General features: G+C 42.3%; 1 long non-coding RNA gene across 1 annotated transcript; it reads right to left on the reverse strand.

Moving 5' to 3' along the window:
• Nucleotides 1-1,087: 1,087 nt before the first annotated feature.
• Nucleotides 1,088-6,300, reverse strand: LOC130534298 (uncharacterized). Its single transcript, XR_008952854.1, has 2 exons — nt 5,922-6,300; nt 1,088-5,372 (listed from the first exon to the last, which is right to left on the reverse strand). It is a non-coding gene; the product is annotated as an uncharacterized LOC130534298 (long non-coding RNA).
• Nucleotides 6,301-7,142: the final 842 nt, after the last annotated feature.

Here is a 7,142-nt window from a genome sequence, read left to right on the forward strand (position 1 = left end):
TGTACCAGAAATGAGTGGAGCTTTTATCAGAGACTGGCAGTAGCGTTAGCACATGAACACACCATCTCCCGCTGCACTGTTTCATGCTTGTTCCCTTCTCAGCTTGTTTACAGCAGAGTCTCTTTTTGCAAATATAGTCTGAACACTATATTGGTTATTTTGAAGACTACCGGTATTCCCTCCCGCCGTGACCCACACAGTCCACAAAATACACCCATTCAGACTATATTCATGTTTGTTCAACTTGAAACTGGTACCAAAACAACTCTTCTCACTAATTATTGGGCTTAGTTAAGTCATCCAAATCATTCACCCATCAATACTCAGCTAAAGATCCAGGACCAGTGTGTAAAGTATCAATGCACTTATTGAGAAACCTAGCCAAATATGTACACCGAGCCAGTGTGAAACAAACATCACTTAAAAAGCGATAGTGGACTCGTGTCTGATGAGTAAACGTTTCATGCACGAATTGAAATTACTTTTTGGGCATGTTATTGTGCTTTATTAAATCCTAATTAGAATTTAAGTGAGTGACACATGATCTGGCATACTTTCAAGACAAAATTCCTTTATAATTGTGCGTCCTTTTAAGGAAGAGTGGTCAAAAGTTCCTTGATGGCTCTGCAAGCCTGTTGATCCGTCGGCCATTTTTAGGTTTGGGTCTGACCAACCGTGTCTGATCGAACTGTAAAGCATGATGCAACGATCGGCCTTTGTGTTGGTCATTTTTCACCTGTGGCAATAAGACCATGATTTTTTAAAGAAAATGACCTTTGATTAGCTGTCAATTGTGGATTAAAGGCTCACCAAATGTCACCAAATTTGCCAACTGAATTTAATATGAGTTGGCAAAGGTCACTATGATTCTCAGAATAAGCGCTGTCTTGTTTTAATGAGCAATCTGAAGTTCATGTCTTATTTTCAACTGTTGCTAAGGTTCGAGTGCTTCTAGTAGCCTAACAGCCTGCCATATGCTGCACTGGAGATAAGGAATGAGCAGTAAGGTGTGACAACTTATTTTATCTGCCTAATGTTCCTGAGGCTATGCTACTTGATTCACACTTCAAGTCATCCAGAAGCGGACGCAGGTCACCGACATTTAATTTCACAATGTTTGCTGTGGTTAGATTCTTCTGTGACAGAAGCTGCTGCAGTGTTGCCAAGAAGCTTCCGGTCCGGCCACACGGTGAGCATACAAGTCGATTTCCATCTGAAATGAGACCTAACAAGATCCCGTTGGAAGAAATAAATCCAAACAGCTGGAAGCGTAAACAGTCCGACACGACATCATGAGCAGTCAATGTCAATAAGGACGTCCTTCTAATGGTCAGACAAATGTAGTGCAACCAATAATTTTAAAAACGATCAATAGTGATTACCTATGAGAGTGTTCTCCCTTCCATCCGTACTTTCCTCTCTTCATGTTGATTGGCCTGTTAGTTACTTTAATTGATTTGGATCACCTGTCAGTCTGTGTTAAACAGATGGCAAGTAGCTATTAATGTGTCATTAAGAAGTCAATTGTGCTGTCAAAGTGATAGATAGCAGTCAGCCTTGTCTTCTCTGCTGGTGTTTACGAATTCAATCGGAAAAAACTTCAATATAGGACGACAATTATGTTTATTTGTTTGTATGTCACGAGGCATCTGAAAAAGAAAATTGCATCAAACTCGAGGTGTGATGATAACATGTGAAAAACGTTGTACAGTAATAGGTGCATATGCATGCGTTGACCTGTGGTTTAAGGTGTGCGGCTCCTGCTGGGCTGATAAGCATCACTCATTACGTGGTGAGCGGGCTCTCTGCTCAGCGTCGTCACGAATCCCCAGACAGCTCACAACGAGCTGCTCATTTGTATTCAAGGGTGGTGAACAGTCGCCGCACCTTTCCTCCAAAGTATGGCAAGTGTAGAGGGGTGGATGAATGCACACACATCAAATATCTCAGCGCCTGGCTGAACCCAGAAATGGAAGAGGAGGGTGTTTGAGAGGGTGTATCAATTTGCCTGATGCCTCTGTATCTTTCTTTTGTTTGTTTAAAATATTAAACAATGTACTCGAATGAGATTTATGATTAGAATTGTAAGACTTTGGCTCTAAAGTTAAACTTCTACTCTTGTGTCTCTTCATGCCCTCTGAACAAAGTGCAAATAACCTGCAAGCATCTGGTTAAGGATCTGCCTGGAGGCTCCCTCCCTATGATGAGCCTGGTCCTGCTCAAAGTTTCTCCCTCAAAGGGTCAGCTTCTGAGACAATCTGGGTTGTAACAAACGTCAGATAAATAAAACTTCAGCCTCATTTACAGGAGGATGTTGACAGGTGAAAAGGTTAAACATCTGCCATGATCTGACTGCCTGTTTACAAGGAAACAGCAATTTAAGTCAGTTTTGAAAACTGGTTATAGAGGTTTTAATGGATCCTATGGTTGCAGTCAATACGTCTGTGCATGCATGACTAGCAGTGTTTGTGCATGCATGTTAATGTATCATTACATAAAACACACCACCTACTAGTGGACTAGCATAGAAACTACAGTGTTTCTAATGTTTCCTGCATTCCTGCTGAACAATGCTTATTTCGAAATAATCTCCACCTGAACACATTCCTGTTCAAACACCCGAAAAGTAAAACAAATAAGCTACAGTTTCCAGCAGGTTGTTCTTGTGTAAACGGAGTGTCCATTCGTGCACCCCGCTGGGCTTTTCATCCTTCTTCCCTGCAGCAATATGTAACTTTGCCAAGTGGATGTTGTGGATGGAGTTAGGCGAGCTACGCTCAATCATAAGCACTGTCAGACAATGGTTTTCTTCTTAATTATATAATGGATTTACAACCCAGCATCCCAGAGGGAGACATTCCGTCTCATTCCTCTTTGTCAGATTTATTTTTGAGCTGCTGTCAAGTTGGTATCTAAACCTGCCCACCTGCCAGCTACATCATATACGGATAAAACCATCTAGTGCTGCTCTGAGCTCTTCTGAGCTGTCCTGCTCAACTCAAACCTGGCTTCTGTGAGCTCAGGGGTGACTATGCTTTTATAGTTGCAGTCTGCAATATGTGGAATTTCCATAAAGGACAGTTTATTTGCATTTCATTTAAAATGCATTAGATCTCAGTCATAAGTGGATTGCTGAGTGACATTTTGCCTTTCTTTCTCAGCTATACTTTTATTTTTTTCTGTTCTGGTTTTCTACACTTATCTGTGTCCATCTAGTGGGGAAACAGTTTCAGTAGGGAGGCCCCCACCCTCCTCTCCCTAGCTACCTCCTCCAGCTCCTCCATGGTCTTCCCAGCCTTGGTGGGGGATGAAATCCCTTCCTTTTTTCCTGGCTCTGCCCGAGGTCTCTTTTCAATTGGACATGGCTGTAACGCTTCCACAGGGAGACTTCTGGGATTTACTGGTAAACAGAGTTTTGCCTTCCAGCTCAACCTTTGTCAAACCTCAATAGATAAGTCCTCATCACCACAGAAGCTCTTTTAATCCACCTTGATTTTTCAAAAGAAGTCCTTCTAAACAGTTCTTATTTGATAATGCTGTGTTCAAATCATAAAAACTGACAGCAACTGACACCAAACATTTTGAAGAACATCTTTGAAAAAAGAAACAGCTACTGCTGGAAGACAGACAGAAAACATCAACTTTCACCAAAAGAGGAAAAAGTCAGCTGTTATACATCCCAGAGGGGGCAGAGTCAGTCAGAATCAGGTGAGGAACCTTAAGGTGAGGTATGGGACAAGGTAGGGAGGGAGAGAGCACCCACAGACCACAGACAAGATGAGACAGAGAAGTCGAAATACAGAATCTACACCTAAACCGATATTGAACGAACTGATGAAGCCTCTCAGGTAAGAGGTGAGGTCCAGACACAGCGACTGTAAACCTGTTGCTTTCATCTGATAAATGTACTTGTCCAGTCATCTACTTCTCTACAGCGCCCCATATTCCCCATACTCAGCTGTGGCCCCATCTGGAAAACACATAAAACAATCAAATGCATCATTTTAACCCTATTAACCCTATCTTTAATTCCATTTTAACAATTGTTCACATTACATGAAACACTGTGCACATGGAGCCATGTGTCCTGTATCAATTTAAAAGCCTAAAAATATCATTTTCTATCTAGCTGGTTTTAGCTTTGACAGTTATGTAAAATATCTGAAATGCTTCCATAAAGGCCTGAAATGCAGAAAAATGCCAGACTAAGCTGAAAACAGTAGAAAATAAAACAGGCATCTGAGAAATTAAAAGGAAAAACAGAACCGGAGCTGATCTTGATATGAAAGTCCTCGTCACCATAAGCCTTGATGTGAATTTGCAAAGCCCCCAAAAGAGGAAAGCAGCCTTGTTAGGAAAAAAAAAAAAAGGGAAGCACTAGCTGGCTCATCGATATCCCACACATCAAAGAAATGGTTATCAATGCGAATAACACATTCATATTCAGCATGAAAGCCTCGCTGCTTCCGTTAGACATGGATTGATAACAACGCAGAAGATATAGTTGAAATTCTTTAACATTTCTCAAGTGCTGGACAACTTCAATCTGAAGAATCCTTTACACACAGAGTGTTGAGGATTATTCCAGGATTTTGCTTAGGGGGCATGGTAGTACTGTGGTTAGCACTGTCACCACCCTGAGTTGAATCCCTGAAGGGAGCACTGGCTTTCCTGTCTGGCGTTTGCATGTTCTCCCCGGGTCTGCATGGGTTCTCTCCAGGTAGTCTCCTCCCAGTTCACAGATATGGAATTGGAGATAACAGCTGACTCTAAATTGACCTCATGTGTTTGATTGTGTGTTGGCCTTGGGGTGACCCAGCAACATGTCCAGGGGCCGCCCAGCCTCTCGCCAAAAGGCAGCTGGAACAGGCTCCAGCTCCCCATTCAGGGACCCTGTTCAGGGACAGACAGGAAGTTGATTGATAGATGGAATGTATAGCTGAGCTTTGTGGGCTCAGCGCCTCAGTTACTGAAATCCCCTTTTTATCACTCAGGTCATTCGGGAACTGACTGACAGGGCTGAATATTCAAAATGATCTTAAATTTAACTGCTTCACTTAGCAAATAATCTTAGTTTCTTTTCTTCCCTGTCCTCAGCAAATTTAATCAAATGTCAGTGAAAACCGACTGATGCGTGAGAGCTAAAATACAAACATCAGCAGGACAGAAAGAGAAAGGCCACCTATGAAGTTCTGAGAGGAAAAACAATGGAGCGATCTCTCGGTGGTTGTCATTGGAGGAGCAGACCCTTCTGACAGCTCGTTTGAGCATTTTGCTGGGCACAGATGGAAGAGACAGGTCAAGCAGCAGGGTAGGGCTGGAACCTAAAGAAAAACCCCGAGTTGGACTTGTAGGCACGGGCACTCTTAAACCTTGAAGAAGATGGGAAAAATCAGAGGAGCTGTTGGTGTCAGATCGTAACTACATCTGAATGTCCCTTCCTTCCTCTCTCTTGTCATTTGACCAAACGCTCGTCCTTTCCTCTTCATCTGCCACTCTATTCTTTTCTCAGTTAGCTACAGAATGCACTGATATGATTTGCACATCTCCTCTATCTTATGTAAATAGCTAAATAGCTCCTGCACTTATAGTCTAAGGCATTTAATGTAAACACCATCTGTAAAATATGTTTATAGCACAACCTGGTAAACGACTGTAAAAATAACCGCACATACTGTATTTATTAAGTTATTATCCTCACTTGCTGCTTCTTTTGCACTTCTGGTTAGATGCTAAACTGCATTTCGTTGCTCTGTACCTGTACATGTGCAATAACAATAAAGTTGAATCTAATCTAATCTATGTGGGTGTGGGTGTGACAGCAGTGGTTTTGTTGAATGGAATCAACTTAAGTTATTGTTATTTGTCTTATTTTATACATGTCGACATTACATTTCTGAATACTAAACATGTTCACTCACCTTTATTCCATAAGGTGTGTGTCACATGATTTGCAGAGCCTCAGACTTGTCGTAATTGACCACTTGGAGTAAAAACATTTCCTCTTTATGCCATGACTTTTTTGTGGACTGCACTCAACTTTACTTAAGAAGAAACAATCTGTGACCCCTATAAAAACACAAATGGCAAAGTTACAGGCAGAAACAGTGTTTCAGCGAAGCTGATCCAAGCATAAACATGCGCCTACACACACACACACACGGTTGCAGGTGGTCTCACACAGAGACAACTATCATGCTTGCTCTGTTTCGCCCCCTCCTTCACTGAGGATTGACATTTTGTAGGACTCCGCGGGGTTGTGCTGAGGGCAGGAGGGCTGGTGATGAAAAACATGAGTCAGGAAGGAGAAGTGCGAAGGAAAAAAACCCACAGAGACAACAGAGTATAAAAAAACAACAACTTTGCTGTCTCGGCGAAATAGACTATAAGTCTTGCTGCCATGAGTAGAGCAAGAGAACAAGCAGAGACAATAAGACCCCCAGAGGAGAAGGGGGTGATGAACAAATAGAGGGGAAGGAATAAAGGAACATACGGGTACACTCATCTGAGCCAGCAGTGGTAAACCTAGGCTATAGACAACAAGCAAATACCCTTCTGGGAATAGAAAAACACAGTTGGGAGCTCTTTTTTTTAATTAAATGTGCTCATCAGACATTGATTAAAAGAGCCAAAGTTGTCCTGACCTTAACAAAGTGCCCGTGTAGGACCATCACTATATCGGTACAACCTGTGTTATTACAGTTAAAATATTCTAAATGTCCACCATGCACATATAATAGATCCATAGCAGGTTCTGAAAATCACCGTGCTGCAGATGGAAGGTGGAATCGTCACGCTGGCACTGAAATTTGGCAGGGAGCCTCTTCATCAGCCTCGTGTAGAGCCACGAGGATTCAATCTGGGAAGGTGGGTCAGCATTTCAAAACATTGAAGTTAAAGTTTGCAATGCCCCATGGCAAAAACTGAAGGAGGCCAAAGCAAAGAGCTGAGATGAGGGGGAATTCTTCACCTCTGAGAATACATCAGGCTACGGACACAGCTAATGCTCACGTTCGGGGCCATCCCGACGAGCACAGGCATAAAAACCTAGTGATGACATCACCGCAACCATCGCTGAAATACTCCTGTTAACTCCATCTGAAATATGTATTTCTTGTGCAAAATGATTGCCCAGAATAATG

This window comes from Takifugu flavidus, chromosome 11 (genome assembly GCF_003711565.1).
Source record: "Takifugu flavidus isolate HTHZ2018 chromosome 11, ASM371156v2, whole genome shotgun sequence".
Classification (NCBI taxonomy): domain Eukaryota; kingdom Metazoa; phylum Chordata; class Actinopteri; order Tetraodontiformes; family Tetraodontidae; genus Takifugu; species Takifugu flavidus.